General features: G+C 39.2%; 1 pseudogene; it reads right to left on the bottom strand.

Moving 5' to 3' along the window:
• Positions 1–487: 487 nt before the first annotated feature.
• Positions 488–16,104, bottom strand: LOC120107661 (annotated as a pseudogene).
• Between the last annotated feature and the right edge of the window lie 1,779 nt (positions 16,105–17,883).

Genomic DNA, 17,883 nt, shown 5'->3' with positions numbered 1-17,883 from the left:
AGAGATATGAGACATATGTGAGCAAACCCCCTCTATAATTACTCGGGGGTTATGATGGATAATCTCATCCATGGATGCAAGGCAGAATTTTGCCAGACTATACAAAAAAGTCTCTCACGAGTTCAATCTAACTTCATTAGTTATTTTGTTACCAGATCTCGATGTCGTGTCCATGCATAACATCTCGTATAATAGAATCAATTACCATGCAGACAATGCCTAATGATATAGCATGCAGACAATGCCTAATAATGAAGTTATTGATTTATGAGAGATGACAACCAATTGTTGCCTATTCCACACGTTCCGAAAAAATCAACCGAGCTGAAAAAGGCCAACACTAGTTACCAATAAAACAACCTAGAATGGATTCTCCGAGTAGAAAATTGAAGTAGAAAATGTATCTTTTGAACTACACAATCACCACTACTTGGCGATAATATGTTTCCAGTAACGATCTTTAAGGACATTAGTAATTTCATAATGCTTTCTAAAATATAAAAATATTATCTAACTAAAAATACTGCTAACATGCATTACACACAGAATGTGATCTCATTATAGCTTTCACATATCTTGAGACAGTTCAGCAACGATAGAGCTCTCCAGACTCAACCTACCTTTCATGAAAAGCTAGAATCTCTCGTGGCAACCATTCTAGCAATATTATGAATCAAATTCACAAACAAATCAGCACGAATATCCATTACAAAAATGGTTCTAACCTCAATAGGCTGCTTCCAGTGCTGCTTTATCCCAGACAAATGCCCTTTGCCAACGACTGCAACAACCGAAGAATGTTCTCTAGCAACCTTCAGCAATGTTGATGACATATACCTGGATTGCAATTCTACAAAGGCTAAAAACAGTACAAAAAGAGAAGAAAAGAGGATCTGTATTTCCACATTAAGCTAATTATAAAAATATATAATGGATCATAACAAGCATAAGTGTGAACGTACTAGTTGATACCGGTACATACTGACATATCGTATCAATACCGAATCGCTATACGGTACAGAGGGCATACCGGCACTTGGTATGCTGAACTGAATACCATATTGAGAGTACTGGCACTATAATAAGATGGTACCGATATGGGGTCCGATACCAAGACGACAAACTATGGTATAATCAGTTGTTTTCCGCATATCTTAGGTGTGTTATTGACAACTACATAACTACTGCCAATAATTTTATCCTCCATACTCTAGATTATCTATATCATGATTGTATTGCACGTGAAAATTGCACTAGAGTGTACCTTTTGCATTTGATTACATAATTGTATAAATTCAAAAGTAAAACAAAATTTAAATTAAGATGTTGATGCTGGAAGGTGTTGAACTTAGGTTGAAAACACGAAGAAGGAAAGATATATCGACGCAACCGATTGTGGCAAGGTAGAAACCTCACTATAGCACGTACAACGTAAGGTATTAGAACGGACGAATAGTAGTTGAAAAAGGAGCAGGGCGGGTCACTCTCTTCCAAGGCTAAAAAATATCACCTTGGCTGGCCACTCTAAGGATACAACTCTCACATGCTCACTCACAAATCCTAAAAATCCACCAAAAGAGAGAGAGAGAGAACAGAGATAAGGCAAGAATAATTCTTACTAATCAATAACTCAAGTTTCTCTAGCATGATTGCAAAAGAAGCCCCAATGGAAGTATTTATAAGCTGTACAAGGAGACTCATTTCTTCAACTTTTCAATATAGAATTCCAAGTTCTATTTAAACTCGCAGAACCCTAACTTCCAACTTTCCTAATAATATCAGAAGTTCTCAAAAAACAAAGTTCACAAAAATCAAAACTCCCCATAATTAACTAATATTTCTAGCAAAACATAACTCAATGTGGATTTTGAGACCCATGCATACGGAACCCGCGACCCATGTGGCGGGCACGTGCGCCTTGCACAGTCCCACAACCCGTGCAATCCAATCTCACGACCGGTTTTAGCTCAACCCCACTTATCTAGCAAGTGAGCCCGGTTGGAGAAGACTCATCATAGAGTCTAGATCATTTTGATCTTCCTGGTCTTCAACATAAGGCAATAGGTCAGCTATGATGAATGTTGCAAATACTCCATATTCTTTAGAAAGTTCAATTTTGTAGACATTGTCATTGATGAACTTCAAAACCTTGAAAGGGCCATCAAATATTTTCTAGCATGGTGTTCTGGTGGCAGATCGCATTGCAGAGGGATCGAGGTTGGGCAACGAGCACAAGAAGCTGAAATGTCCTTAAAGTCTAATGAGAACTTAAGGTTGAGGTCTAGTGCAGTTGAAGGATTGATAAACCCAATACCAGGGTCGAACAAAGTGGAGAGATATAGAAAGTACAGTTCGGAGCCTTGTGACATGATAGGTTGCCACAGTCAATATGCTTCTTAGCAATGGTGGATATGCAGAACCAATCATGGACAATGTCCCACATCGGGTGGGCTGCTTGATGAGCTTATGTATTGTAGTAACCACTCTCTTTCCGGCCATGAGCCATGTTATGCAGCATGTTCAATTTTGGCCTCCATTGAAGCAGATGACAAATTTAGAGACATTAAAGACCATTGGCTTCGAAATACACCAGCAACAATAGTTTTCTGCACTAAGCAAGGTAGTTTGAGCAATGTTACACTTTAAACTGGTGTCTTCATTGGTACAATTCCTTTCAATAGAATCAATAGTCGAGCTCTTTTTCATATCTTCTTTGTTTCTCTACTGATGGACTTTCACTACCACTTTGGTTATCCCTACTTGAGTCCATGGTGACATCTCCATCAATGTTTCCTAATTTGATCCACCTGTTTGTCACAGAAAGGATGGCAAAAGTGCATCTTGAGTTTGGATCCATGGATACCGCAACACTGTCTTGGCAGAGTCTTTGCATTGTATCTTTTTTAAAAAATTGATGGAGAAAGTTAGCAATGTCAAGTGAAATGCTCAATTGACAAGGAGAAGAAATGGAGATTGTGCATGAGAAGGTGATTGCATAGGAAAGCTTGTGTTGTTTAATGATCCTACATGCCATAGAGCTAACTGGTTGAGGCTTCTTTAGTTTTTCCTCATTAATGATGAGTTTCTCCTATTGTGCTACTTGCAATGCATAGGTTAGACAAATACTTTTCTCAATTATATCTCGTATGTAGGAAAGAGCCTTTGATGCAGCATCAAACAATTCTATTTGAATTTCATCTTAAAGTAGATTCGTGGCGAAAACTAACCTTTTGCATCACTTTGGTTATCATTTTCTAACAGTATTGGATTGGAACCACCATTGCTAACCTCAAAAAGAGGAGAAAAACCTCAAGAACTGAAAGGGTTTGTAGAACTAAAGGTACCCAGTTGAAAGAAATCTGAGCAATCAAAGCCTAGGTACTGATAAAAACTCATCCATGAGATCCATCTCCATTAGTGGCATCCAAGAGGGCTTTCTTTGTAAGCTAGCCATCGGAAGAACGTTATCTTCCATCACTGAAAATTCCTTTTCAACTCCATCACAGAAAGCCAAATCCAGAACAACCTTTCCATGTGAAGGGCATTTAGTGTGGAAGATGTAGCGTAACCAATCTTATTCATCAACTACCATGGTTGTATTCAGGCTGTGGCGGACCACCAAAGCTTCACCTTGATTGGCATGCACTAGCTCTTCCTCGCTCGGACCTTCCTCATCCCACTTGACTGGCTGATCTTTCTTCTTCCTCTTCCATGCATGATTCTTCCTCCACCAAAAAGATGAGCTTTCTATTTAGGCGATCAGCTGCAATATGCCCAAATCCTTGGCACTTGAAACACTTGCAAGGGTTAGAGGCAAAGAAATGGTTGGAGTTGCTGAGGATGTCCTTACCCTTCTTCTGAGACAGTTGGGAGGCACCGATTTTGGAGGATACCGACGTCTTCGACATGGAACTCCCCCAGTTGGACGCTCCATCTCCATTACCATGGAAAGCGCAATTACTTATTCTCAATTGTTGATTCTCGACTTTTGTTGCCTATCCTATCATATCATTCAGCATGCAATAGGGTTGGAGTTATATGACTTGCTCAATTTCATGCTTCAGTCCTTCGGCGCTATGGTTTGCTCTTCAAGCTCCCTTAAATGTCACAGGCATGGTATGCTGAACCAGCCCATACCAGCCGGTTTAGCCCGTACCGGACCGGTCCAGTCCCCTGACCGGTTCAGTTCAAGCATGGAAAACGGTTCTGACCCAAAGGAGCCGGAACCGACCGGTACAAGCTCGGAACTGGTTCCCCACGCGCGAACTCGGCCCCGCGTGGGCGCGCTGTCCTACGCTACCCCGCGCTAGCCATTTTACTGCCATAGTGTGGGCATTTAACGCCACTCTGTGGCATTCGGGTTGCGCGCCGTCCGCGCGGACACGCGCTGGGAACCGCGCCCGCATGTGGTTTCCCCGTGCTCGGACTAGGAATCACACCCGCACAGGGTAGCCGCATTAGCCATTTAATGCCTCTGTGGCATTCACGTACTGCATGGCACGCGCGGAGAACCGTGCGCGGATGGGAGCTGGAAATCTCGCCCCACGTGTGGTTCCCCGCGTGCGATTTTCCGCGCTTGGACTCGAAATCGCTTCCCGCGCGTTGCCCCACGCGGCCATTTAATGCCACTCTGTGACATTTAACGCGCGCGGCGCGCCGGAGCGCATGCGTCCACGCAGGTCTGTTGGCCGATTCAAACCGGTGCAAACCGAAACCGTTACCGGTCCGGTAGGCGACCGTACACCTTACCATACCGGTACGGCAATACATTGGTCACAGGTCATAGAAGTTACTCAAATTCCATTGTGTACCCTTTTACGGTCATGTCGCATAGTCGAAGATTGTGGAGCTTAAGAAATTTATTTTGATGATAATCTTCAGATACTTACATTTGAGTTCATGACACATCTCGTCCCACATTCAAACTTGGCCTGTGTCCATGCTGACGTCATCGTTTTAGATTTTCCCATTAAATTTATGCATGGTTCTTGAGCTTGATGGCAATGAGGTTCGTGGATCAATCGTCAGAAACTTTGTTAAGCTTGAAGACTCGATTCAATGGTGTGGAGCTAATCAACAACTTGCCAAGTTGCTGGCGTCTTTCAAAGTTGAGGATTTCTATGCTGAAGTCGTGATAGTTGTGATGTGATCTTCGTTCGCATTGGCGATGAATATCTTCTTCACTCGATAAAAACATTCTTCTCTTGTAGAATGGATTGAAATCTCTCGCCTTCATTAAAACGCTCGCTTCTATCATTAGAGGGCTCTCTGTTAGAGTAGTGATTTGAAACCCTGGCCGATATCAGCGTTTACATTGCTCTTGTCGTTGATGAAGCCGCTGATTTTCTTCTTGAAGTGTTTTGAGGCTAGTGGCACAATTCATCTAGTTCGATATCTCGTAGATCTTGCTAATGTTCAACACGTTCCTCGATGTTGGGCGGCGAAACGGCATCTCGAAACCATGCTCTGATACCAACTACCGTCGGGAGGTGTTGAACTTAGAATGAGAACTCAAAGGAAGAAGCATATGTCGACGCAATCGATTGTGGCGAGGTAGAACCCGACTGCAACACATACAACGTAAAATGTTTAGAATGGATGGATGGTAGTTGGAAGAAGAGCGGGCGGGTCACTCTTCCAGGGCCAAAAAATATCACCTTGGCTGGCCACTCCAAGGATACGATTCTCACATACTCGCAAACCTTAGAAATCCACCATACGGGAGGAGAGAGAGAGAGATAAAGGATAGAACAATTCCCACAAGAGAATTCTCACTCATTAATAATTCAAGTATCTCGAGTATGATTACAAAAGAAGCTCCAATTAGGGTATTAGAAGTAGTATAAGCGGACTCATTTCTTCAACTTTCCAACGTAGAATTCCAAGTCCTATTCTAGCTCGAAGAACTCTAACTACTGATTTTCCTAATAACATCAAAAATTCTCAGAAAGAAAGTACACAAAAATCAAAACTTCCTAAAATTAACTAATATCAAACTTTCCTAACAAGACAAAACTCAACTTGGATTCTGTAACCTATGCGTCCGTAACCCACGACCCGTGAGGCAGGCACATCCACCCTGCACAGTCCCACAACCTGTGTAGTCTAGTCTCGCATCTAGTTTTGGCTCAACCCAACTCGTCTAGCAAGTGAGCCTTAGGCGCTCCAACATCAAATGTGGTTACAATCCCACATCCTGAATCAAAATAAATGTCAGGAATAGTATGCAGAAAACCTGCTCATACCAAATCTTTTAGCCTCCGCTATCCCTTCAAACTTCCTGCCATTTACTTTCTAAGTTTTCAGTTCATTGCATGCGGAAAAAATTCTAACTTAAGTGTTGCATGAGTTAGGTGCATAACTTGATTTTGTTATATAATTTAAATAAATAAAGGTATGTTTCCAAGATTCAATAACTTTAAAGGACATTTGAATTGTCAATAGCAAACTTATACCACTATCAAGAAAAATCTACAACCATCCTCAACACCAGCCAATCCAATTTTCAGATCAAGCCTTAGTAGCAGGAATCTTCTATTTACAGTGGTGCACAAGCTTCCGAATCTCCTCTAACACTTGCTTCCTAAGTGTTGTCTAAGTTATTTTTTTAGGAAACCAACTTCCCAATACCTGTAATCGACCTGCTTCTATTAACTACAGATCAAGCCATCCCTAATTCCTATGGCTAATTGGGGCCCACTAAGATGTCACTTGGATGATTCCCCCTCTACTTATCTCTCTCCCTCAACCTCCAATCAGATTTTCTTTATGTTGATCCTTCTATGTATCTCACTCATCACTTCAGGTGCATAGATATCTTCCATCTCTGCCCTGTCTCGTCTGACTGCAACTCAGTTGAAGTGGATTAACCAAGTTGACTCACGATTGACTCAAGATTAACAAAATATCACAGAATGGAGGAAGAGGGGCCCATCTATTTGTTGATGTTGACCAAGAGAGGGGAGTGCAGCTCGGGGAGTGGTGGTACAACACAAATAGAGTAAGGACCTACAGATGATGACTACAAAGAAGGATCATGGGAAGTTTGGTAAAAAAACACATACAAGCACGTCTTTAACAAGTGGAGTGCTCAACATACTGCCCATTATATGCTCCACTAGCTACCCCTTTCAGTATTGTTCTTCAACATAATGTGGTTATTCCATAATTTTCAGTTATTAACTTCGAAACCATGTATCAATGACTACAATGGAGAAAAGAATGACAAGATGTTGGTTCGGCTATCACCATAACAATTAATAGCTATATCAGGGAAAACAATATAAATAATTACAGAAGGTTCTAATATAAGTAACCGTGCCCTCTAACCTACACAATAAGATAAAATGGCTGTTATGTATCAAAGCATGCATAAGAAGGAAAAGAGTATACTAACATATCACGTTCATGTAGAAGTGTCTCCATCAATGTGGGAATGCCTTGCTCATCTCTTGAATTACAAGTGTCAGCATGTCAACATCATCCATTTCCTTCAACTGAAATAGGTGCAGTAAAGTCATACTCATTCCATGGAGAAAAAGAAGAAAAAAAAACCGTAGACCATTTCAAGATTAGGAGATTGAATAAGTTATAGAACTACTCAAGGAACCACGTAATCATTCAAAATATTTATAATTCTGGAACATACTTATATACATGCACGAACCTATGCATGTGTGCATGCAATTTGCAGCTACATAGTAACAAAGATCAGTGATTCAAGGCAGAATAGATCAAAACAAAGTAAATGACACACTGAAGTAATATACACACCATAGATAGAAAGCTATATAGCATGGTATATCATACCATATCCATTTCCATGAACTGAAGAGATATGAGTATTGTGTTCAGCAACCAAAGAAATGATTAGTTAACATCATGGTCTGCCGTACCGGTCCGTACCGGCCGGTACGGGCCGGTACGTACCGGTCCGGCCTGGGACCGGTACGTACCGGTCCGGCCTGGGACCGGTATCGGATCAGCGTGAAATCCGGTACCGGTAGTTTATTGTTGAAGAACCGGTACGGACCGGTACGCCACCGGTACGCCGATCGGTACCGGTACGGCGGACCTTGGACTTAACATCAAATAAATAAAAAAAGATTCTATTGTGAAATATGTTTCAAGTAGAGGTCAGGTCTCACCTATTGAATATAAGGATGAATGGCAAGATGTAATGCACATGTGGGAGAGGCTGAACCAAAAGCCTCTGCACCAGGTTTCAAGCTGGAGAAAACTTGGATTTGTATTTTGACATCACAGGTCAGGTTCAAGTAAAGTTCTATGGCTGACTCTAATTAAAAGCATCCAATTTTTACTTGGTCCATTAGATCATTCCATATTATAGTTTCTCTGTGTGAAGTAATAGGTGCTATTTGGCATCACCTTCATTTTTCTTATTTTCAAAAAACAGAAAAATAAAAGTTATATTTTTGTTTTAGTTTTAAATTTTTTAAAAAATATAAATATGTTTGGCATATTCAATTATGTTTAAAACATAACCATGATGATAGAGGCTGGGGCAATGATAGTAGTAGTAGAGACAATGGAGGCCATAATGGTGATGGTGCCAAAGACGACAGCGGGAGTGCTAGTAATGTCGCGATGGTGGCAATGGTGATGAGGGCACCGGCAATATAATGGTGGCAGCAACAACGGTGGTGGTAGTGTGGTAGAGGCCATGGCGGCGACGATGTTATGACGAAGGTGACAGCAACAACAATGGCGTTGCTGGAGATGCCAACGACAATGGTGGTGGTGGAAACGATGGTCGCAGTAGTGGTAGTGATGGAGATGGTGGAAACGATGGTGACGGAGGCAGTGATAGCAATGGTGGTGGTGGAAACAATGGTGACGGTAGTGATGGTGGTAACAATGGAGATGGTGATGATGCTGGTCGTAAAAGACGAGTTTTTTATTTTTGAAAATAGTGAAAGTAAGAATTTCTTACTTTTATTTTTCTTAAAAAATAAATTTTGAAAATAGAAAATAAAAATAATACTACCAAATATTTTTTTTGCCTCGATTTCTATGACTATTTTTAAAAATAAAAAAATAAGAATAAAAATGATGCCAAGTAGGCCCTTAGCTATAAATAGAAAGATTAATTAAACAAACACTAAAGCACTATTCAGAAAGGTATACATGAGGCATGCCCTGGGTCATTCTTAAAAACAAGATCTTCAAGGAACATCCAAACCCTTTCACAAGGTTATAGAATTGAAGTCGTACACCTCGGACTTAAGAGGCTCAAGTGACTTTCTGAGGTGAAAGCAAGCACCTTGCACCTTGTTTTGTGTTTCTCATGAGACATATGCATGTGGGCAAGGTTTAAGTCCTGGCAGGATAGGACGCATCCCGGCGTGATAGAAGGCATCCTAGCTGTCTGTTCCGTTCCTGTGAGAAAACTAGACCGAGAGAGGGTCGGGACTCTGAAATCCATCCATACAAAAAAAGAAGAAAAAGTTAAGAAAGAAAGGAAGAAAAGATGAAGAAAAGAAAAAAAGTTAGGAAAGAAGAAGAAAAAGAAAGGAAGGAAGGGAGAAGAAAAAAATTAAAGGAAAGAAGGAAGAAAGGAAAGAGAAATAAGAAGAAAAAGGAACCAAAGAAAGAAGCAAAAGGATAATAAAAAAAAGAAGAAAAAGGAAATAAAGGAAGGTAAGGAAAAAAGGAAGGAAAGCAGGAAGAAAGGAAAGAAGAAAGGAAAGGAAAGGGAAGAAGAAAGTGAGAAAGATGGAGGGTACCTATGGAACTCTCGACCGGGATTACCGCCGGATGGGGTAGAACCGTGAGGAATCCCATTCCATGAAGAAACTGGGACACCCCCATCCCACGAGATTTAAATCCTTGCATGTGGGCCAGTTTCTCTCATAGTTAAGTTTGTCTTTTGTGCATATGTCCTTCCATGTTGGTGCATGACTAGAATCAGCACATTGTACAATATGCAAAACCATGCTGGTCTTCATCTAGCACAAATTCAAGATGCAATATTTTATTTACTTGCAAACAAGTACAATAGAAAGTACCATTTTGACCCCAAATATTTCTTGTAAAAGCATATTCCATCAAAATTTGTACTGAAAAATATAAGGCAAGCTGATAAACTATAGATTGCTCATTGCATGCTTATCCAAATTTCAGGTGATAGTATAAAACAATGCAACATAATATCTGATTTTACATGCGACTAGAATGCATGATATAAAGAAATCAGAAGAGATCTTTAAATTTCAAGACAGCAAAGTTTTAAGACAACTTACCATTTTATTGAGATCTTCAGGGCTGGGTAAATAAGATTGCTTGGAAGAGTATGTAGTGCAGAAATTTTATTCGATGCCATAATGGCATTTTGCCCCAAGTTCTCCTCAAGGTGATCTATTAAAACAAAGAATATATGATTAGATTACGCATCATAAAACTCTTTGAGTTGCTTGATGGATGCATGGTTGGAACAACTACAACTCATCTAAAGTTGCCAGATGTTAATTTCTTAAAGCATTGCACAAAGATGGCTTGTAGCCAAGCCCCAGTGACAAAACACTGACAATCCACATCAATGCAACTCTTATACAGAAACAGGTTATGAAATCCAAGACTACACAAGCATATTTTGTCATCTGTGATGCCCTCTAGACTCCACATATAAAAGCAATGGTGAGCCAGTCAATGAAACTAGACCTAGCAGAATTACAGCAGCTAGAAAATTGTTCCAGACCAGAGACATATCCAGACAACCTACTGTAGATTATATGTACAACAGAAGTTTCATTGCAAAGTGAAAAAATATTGACCAAAAGCACATAAGAGTAGAACCGCTTTGGTACAACCAATTAACAGCAGATGTATGTAGAAAATTAAGCATCTGGTACAAGCAATCTAGACACCAACAATGGGTTGGGTGGTGATAGGGAATATGTCAAGAATTACCATTTCAGTTCTCACCTTTCTGACAGCGCAATAGGGAAACAAAAAAAAAAGATACAAATACAATAACCAAAACCAGTTTGTGAGACATATCAAATGTCACTCAGCAAAGTAGTTTCATATATAAAATTCCATATAGATGCAGCAAATTCAACCTAGTCAAAACACAACTAGTTAAACAGTATAAGAAAATTGACATACATGGACTGGACGATCACCCAATATAACCTTGGCTCCATAACTCATTGCTTCTTCAAATGCCACTCGAAACTCGGAACCAGGAAAAACCTCAAGTTTATCAGCAACCTACAAGAAACAACCAGACAATATCAACTGCCAAGGTTCCACCAAAGCTAAAAATTAAAACTGCAGAAATAAGCCAATAGGAGCATTCCTTGGCAAGAAACCAGCTGTAGAGAATTCCAAAAGTATTCATCTTCTTTTTCTTCCACATGTCAATCATTTCACTGACAGTAGGAACCTGATGGAGCAACAAGTAAAAACTAAAATATGAATTATAGGTACTCAGAGATGTAGTATTTGAATCGCAATGGAGATTTAAAAATATAAAAACAAACAAAGAAAATAATCAGTGATACCGCAATGTCATCTACGAATATATTTGAACTATCTTGCTTATGCTAGTAAGGTTTAAGAACAATGGCTGTACTAGTTACGTGCTTCTTATATATTTGGATATGTATAACGGGCCTCATTAAAACATATGCTAAAGCTAGTAATAGGCATTCCTAAGGTAAAGCCTAGTTTACGTTAAAAAGATATCAGGCCTCATATCAAGTCCTTATCAGATCGTCATGCACTATGGTTAATTATCAGATGAGAATACCAATAGAACACAGCATGGAGCTCCTATAAATTTCTTTCGCACTTTTTCAGTTTGCTAACAAGTCAGAAAATGCTTTCAGAATTCTTGCAAGAGAGAGTAAGATCAGCATAGTTTCATGTCTCTTAGCATTAAAGGAAATCCTAGTTCTTTAAAGCTATTTATTAAAACCATTCTTGAAATGAATTTGTTTGAGCATTTGTGGGAAATATCACTTCAACAATAATAATTCTCAAATCAGCATATCGGAAATTCCTTAATATACATAGCTGACCAAACAACTGTTTCATAAATTAGTTGATGCTATAACATCTTGAACCATATAAACATACAATGGTGTAGTTTCAACCAAGAGAAGATCACACCAAATCAGGTAGTTGTTTTTCAACTTTGCTTTTATTATTCATTGAAGATTATAGTCCATAATCCTCAATATATATTGTTAGGTCACATTTAATTAACATCAATCATGTAGTTGAGCATTTGCACAGTTAGCTTATCAATTTTGTAGCTCCTAATACTCAAGACATAATACCAACATTCCATGAGTCTATACAACTCACTGACGAACATGGTCTGCCGTACCGGTCGGTACGGGTTGGTACGGACCGATACATACCGGTACCGGACCCCACCAGTACGGTACAGCTACATATTTCGGTACCGACTCGGTACCGGCCCGTACCGGCCCGTACCGACTCGGTACCGGCCCATACCGACTCGGTACCGGCCCGTACCGACCAGTCCGTACCGGCTCCAAATTTTTTTTTGGCTTTTAGCCCCATCGGTACAGTACCGGTTCGGCTCGGTTTAGTTCGGTACCGTACCGGTACCGATGCCCACCGGTACGTCGGTATAGTCGGTACCGCGTACCTTGCTGACGAACAATATATGTTCATGATCTCATTCCATTTAGCCTAGTCAATTTTTTTATAGGTGCCTACTACTATTTTATCCACAAAAAAAAAAAATCTTTATACTTTTTTTGATTTCTTGAATGGTTCAAGATAAGGTTTACTGAATCAATACTGGAACCTGTACCGACACACGGTACGATGTGGCGTGCTAATTTCGAACCGACATGTCATTTTTTTTTCAATTTATTTTAAGTTTCAAAGTTTAATAATCAAAAAATTTTGGGGGTTTTTTGAATGATTTTAAGTGTAGTTTGATATTTCTTAATGTTTTTTAATGTTTCCATCACCCAGGTACACCTTAAATGATGCTTCTTGATGTTTTGAAGTGATTTTTCCATGTCAGTGGTATGCTCTAAAACATACTCAATCATCAATATGTCACATGACATTTTTATCTAGACGCTAGAGGAATTTATTATCCAATAATATAAGATACTCAATCATCAATTTGCCACATGATATTTTTATCTAGACTCTTGAGGAATCTATTATCTATTAATGATGATGTTTGGTTTGGTCAACTATGTTATATGATTGTGGACATCTTCCTTCTATAGTTGATGTCATGTGATTGTGGACAATTTTATTTTATGGTTATTCATAATTCGATGTTACTGTGGACATTTTCATCATATGAGTGATGTTATTATGGTTGTTAGCTTATGATATTGTCATTAGATTAAAGACTTTTGCATTATATGGATATTGGCATGATATATGTTAGGTGGATGGAATTTTTAATATGTGGTAAGAAAATATTGATGTTTTTTTTAGCAGTCCGCTTTGGGTACACAATGCTTGCTATAGTGCCAGCTATCTCCACTATGAACCCCCCCCCCCACCAAACAAAAAAAAAGGCCCGCTACATGCCCACTATCTGCTTTTCAATACACCGGGTTTCAAACTTGAACGGACTGTTGTAACAAAAATTTAAAATAGCCTATATTTTTATTGGGGTTGCATCGTGTCCTAAAGTCGATAACCTGCATACAATTCTTATGTTTCATCCCCTGAGAAATTCTATGATACACCAACAAAAAAGTGTCAGTTAAAAATGGAAAACTATGAGCTTTTAGATAACAAAGTAGAGTTTTTAAGAACCATATTGTAAGACATTGCAACAGCATTGTTTGATGAAAGAAATAATATACATTCAACGGATTCTTGGTAAGTTTTACCCCAGACTGATGGGGTAAGGCCAACATCTGCCTCTCATTTGAGGTAAAAAATGTTCAACTTCTTATGCTATGGTAGTAATATATTCTCATAATAATCCAAAACAATGAAATCACAAATAATTAATCAAATTATGATGCTTCTAGAGTAGGGAGCATTGAAACCAAAAGTGATACCAAAAATACCATGGAAAAATAGCAACACCCACTGCAGCACAAATATTGCATTATACTTGGACCTTTAGATCAATGGCAGACAATTAGCTCTACTATAGAAAGTATCTTTTGACAAAGGTCTGAAAAGGATTGCTGGACATAAATATCATGTCACCAAAGCTAATTTTTCTCATAAAATCAATATGCAGAAATCTGAGTTATATCCATAGGGAAAAAATTGACTTAACCCCTCTACAGTTTCATGATTTGAAGATATTCTGCATTTTAATTCAATCTTTATTAATCTTATTACATATTTTAGTTTTATTCATAGTTACATTTTACACATTAATTCCATAGGCACTCTCAACTATCAGTAATGACACTTTGATTATATAAAATAAGTTTCAAGTATTCACAGAAGTTGCAGAGACAATGGAATGTTAAAGAAAGATAACACAGGAAAGATGTTAATACCTTAAGATTTTGGGGAGTCAAGATGGCAACACGGTTCGAACACAACTCCAAGAAAACAACCTACACTTAAAAAACATCAAAAAATCAACCAGGAAATGCACATTTCTTTTATGGAAAATTCTAAATACTGCATATAATTAAGCAATCAACAAAATGGACATTCTAATGCATGCAGCTAACCTGCTTAATGATCCATCAATCAATCAAGTGGTTGATGAGTTTCAATAGAGAAGAACCTGCGGTTTTAAGTAACTGATGACAGCCTGAACTTCCTTGCATGATTCCTGCATTTTCATAGGGAAGAGTAAATATTAACTCCCTTTGCACATCAAATGGTATATAAAAGCCTCATAACCTACAATATTATCAATGATGATAAAATTTATCCAGATAAATTGGTGAATTACAGTCAAGAGAAATCTCAAAACGAGAAACCAGTATGATTGGTGAATTACAGTTAAGTACAGTTTAGTGAAATCCGAAATCAAGATCCCAAATTTATTTCTAGTAACCATAACCATGTAACATCAGGAAAAAAGAAAAGAATAGCAAACCAAACATAATTGATTACATCTTGGATAACAAAGTTGTGATCTCAAAAACCCATTTTGCTATATTTGATCAATGAGGAGGGCACAATTTAGCCCAAAAAATAGAAAGTTAAAAGTCTACGAGAAAAAATCAGCACATTCAACATCCGAGACGAGACAAACTATACAGTATACAGTCTTCCATCAGGGGAGATCTGGGGAGAACAAAGAAAAAGCAAACCAAGATAAATGAATTCAGCTCGATATCTTTTAAAAAAAGAAAAGGAAAAGAATTCAGGTCGATTCCCGATGTTTGAATAGAAAATAATCTTTTTCTATGATGATGGACACTAAAATTATAAAATATACGGATATCAGATCAGATGACCTGAGAAACGTGAGCCGTTCCAACCAGGTACACGTCGCAGGTGCCGCCTTCGGCCGAGGTCTCGCACTTTAAGACCACCACGCCCTTCGATAACTCCTCCAGAAGAACCCTCTTCCGCTCCTCTCCCCTATCAAAAGAAGCCATCTCCGGACCTCCCACCCCTCCAAGAACTTCATCATCGGCGGCAACCAAAGCAGAGGCGGCCTCTTCGATAGATCTCCTGAACGGTGCCTCAGGGAGCTCGGGATGCGCGCTAGGGTTAGGGTTAGGGTTCCGCACCGCCTGTTCGGCCGCGGCGACCGCCCCAGGGGGGTCGGCACTGGGGACGTGAACGTAGTCCTCGGCGGCCGAGGAGGAATCGGATCCCGACGAGGAGTCTCCAGCGCGATCCATTGTCGCCGGGTGAGGGCGGTCCCGGCGGCGGCGACGGGAGGAGACGAGACGCTTCAAGTAGGAGTGGGTTTCAGGGGAATATGAAGGGATACGGGTCGGGGTGTGAGGAAAGGCGGCGAAACCCCGGAAGGGTCGATGCCGGCGGCGTTGGAACGTTGGTGAGTTAATAAGGAGGCGTGACTCGGGCGAGCTGAGAGGGCGAATCAAGCGAATCATGCGGTCACGCCCTCATCGCTCAGCAATTAGCAGCTTTCATGCCCCGGGAAGAGCAAAGAGAAGCTACGCGTCCCCCATAACTAAACTGATATATGATTATTATTATTATTGCAATTGCAATGAAAGATAACAATTTTGGAGAGGGCCCATCTTTTTGGGCAAATCAACATCACTAAAACTAAAACATTGGTAACTATGGGAAAAAAAGTCTTTCAAATTCTAAATTCAAAGTATGGATCAGTTCATGATTTATATTACAAGTATATTATAGAGAACCACCTACATTATTGAATGGAATAAAATAAAACCCAAACTCAAGCTTTACATGGGCAGATGACATGCAGTGTTAATTTTGGATGCATGAGCCCAAGTCTAAAAGGACAACTAATAAAACAACTGAAACATCCCAAACAGAAGCATAAGAAAAAATTGAATACAGCCAAAAATAAAATTCTAAATTGATATACTTCAAATTGAAAAAAAAAAGAAAAAATAAATTGCAAGAACTAGAAAATATGACAGGACGCTTGGCACCATTTCTTAATTTTTCTATCAAAACTGTGTGGAAAGTAGGGGTGGCAAAATATAACCTGACCTGCCAACCCGATGTTGGGAATTGTATCCTAAAAGTCAATCGTTAGCATATATATGATTGAATTTTGTAAATGAATGGATAAATTAATAAAGTGTTATTTGGCATTATTCATCATTTCATTGTACATCTTCAAATGAACTCTTATATAATAAAGTCCTTAGGACTTATTTTATGATAAAGGAGGATTTATCTTCGAGTCCTTAAATCTGTTCGCGACCAAATGATATGTTGTTACTAAGACGACAGCATTATCAAGATTAGGTCGTTGTGTGATATATACGTTGGTTGTCCTTTTAACCAAGGAGTGTGGAGACACTGATATGTCACACAGGTGAAGTGTAGGAGTACATTTCACTGAACGTGATCAATTTCGGAACGCTCTACTGTCAAGAGATGTTTCGAGTGGATATGTATATAAATATCCCTTAGACCTGAGATCACCACAGTGATTAGCAAGCAACTCACTGTACTTTAGTACCGGACTAGCAGAATTTCTAATTTTGGGACGGAAGGTTACTGGGTGCAGTCAAGTACTTGCGAAATCAGTGCGTGAGTCAAGATGGAATTAACCCCTTCTGAAAACAGTAGATAATGCTTTGTGTTCAATTTAGCAAAACTTTGGTCAGGATAATCCTTGTGAGGAGTCATAGAATTTCTAAAGTTAATCACATAGAGGATGTACTTATTACAGAGTTGACAGAACTCTGAGATCATCCTGGCATTAGGAATCAAAGGGATGAATTATACAGCAACCATAGTCCAAGATTTCAGAATATTCGTTTCGCATATATTCGGCCTATCCGGACATTGGGTACCATTGCTAGATGGTCACATCGATTAGTGCAGGAAGTCGTTCCTATACTACCGGTTTAGGTTCGAACCTATGAGGTCACACGCATAGAAGTTTCCTGATTGATCAAGATGGCTGAAGGATGATTGAAAATCATTCAGGGGTAATTTGGTCAAGTCGATTAGCAAATTATCGTAAAAAATAATTAAAGTAATTATTGAAGGATTAATTAGTAATTAGATTACTAATAAATTTAATTTAATTAAGTAATTGGACTAAGCATGAGCCAAATTGAATTGGATTCAATTTTGGGCTCAATCAGAATTTTTGACCTGAATGGATTAGGTGTGAACCAAGAGGAATTAAGCTGACCAAATTAAATTAGATTAAATTTGTATTTAATTAGGGATTGACCTAATTGGATTAGGTTCAACCCAAGGTAATTGGATTTTTCTAATTGTTAGGATTTGATTGAA

This window comes from Phoenix dactylifera, unplaced genomic scaffold (genome assembly GCF_009389715.1).
Source record: "Phoenix dactylifera cultivar Barhee BC4 unplaced genomic scaffold, palm_55x_up_171113_PBpolish2nd_filt_p 000951F, whole genome shotgun sequence".
In the NCBI taxonomy this organism is placed as follows: Eukaryota; Viridiplantae; Streptophyta; class Magnoliopsida; order Arecales; family Arecaceae; genus Phoenix; species Phoenix dactylifera.
The sequence above is the reverse complement of the archived record's forward strand: the minus strand, read 5'-3'. Positions and strand labels throughout refer to the sequence as shown.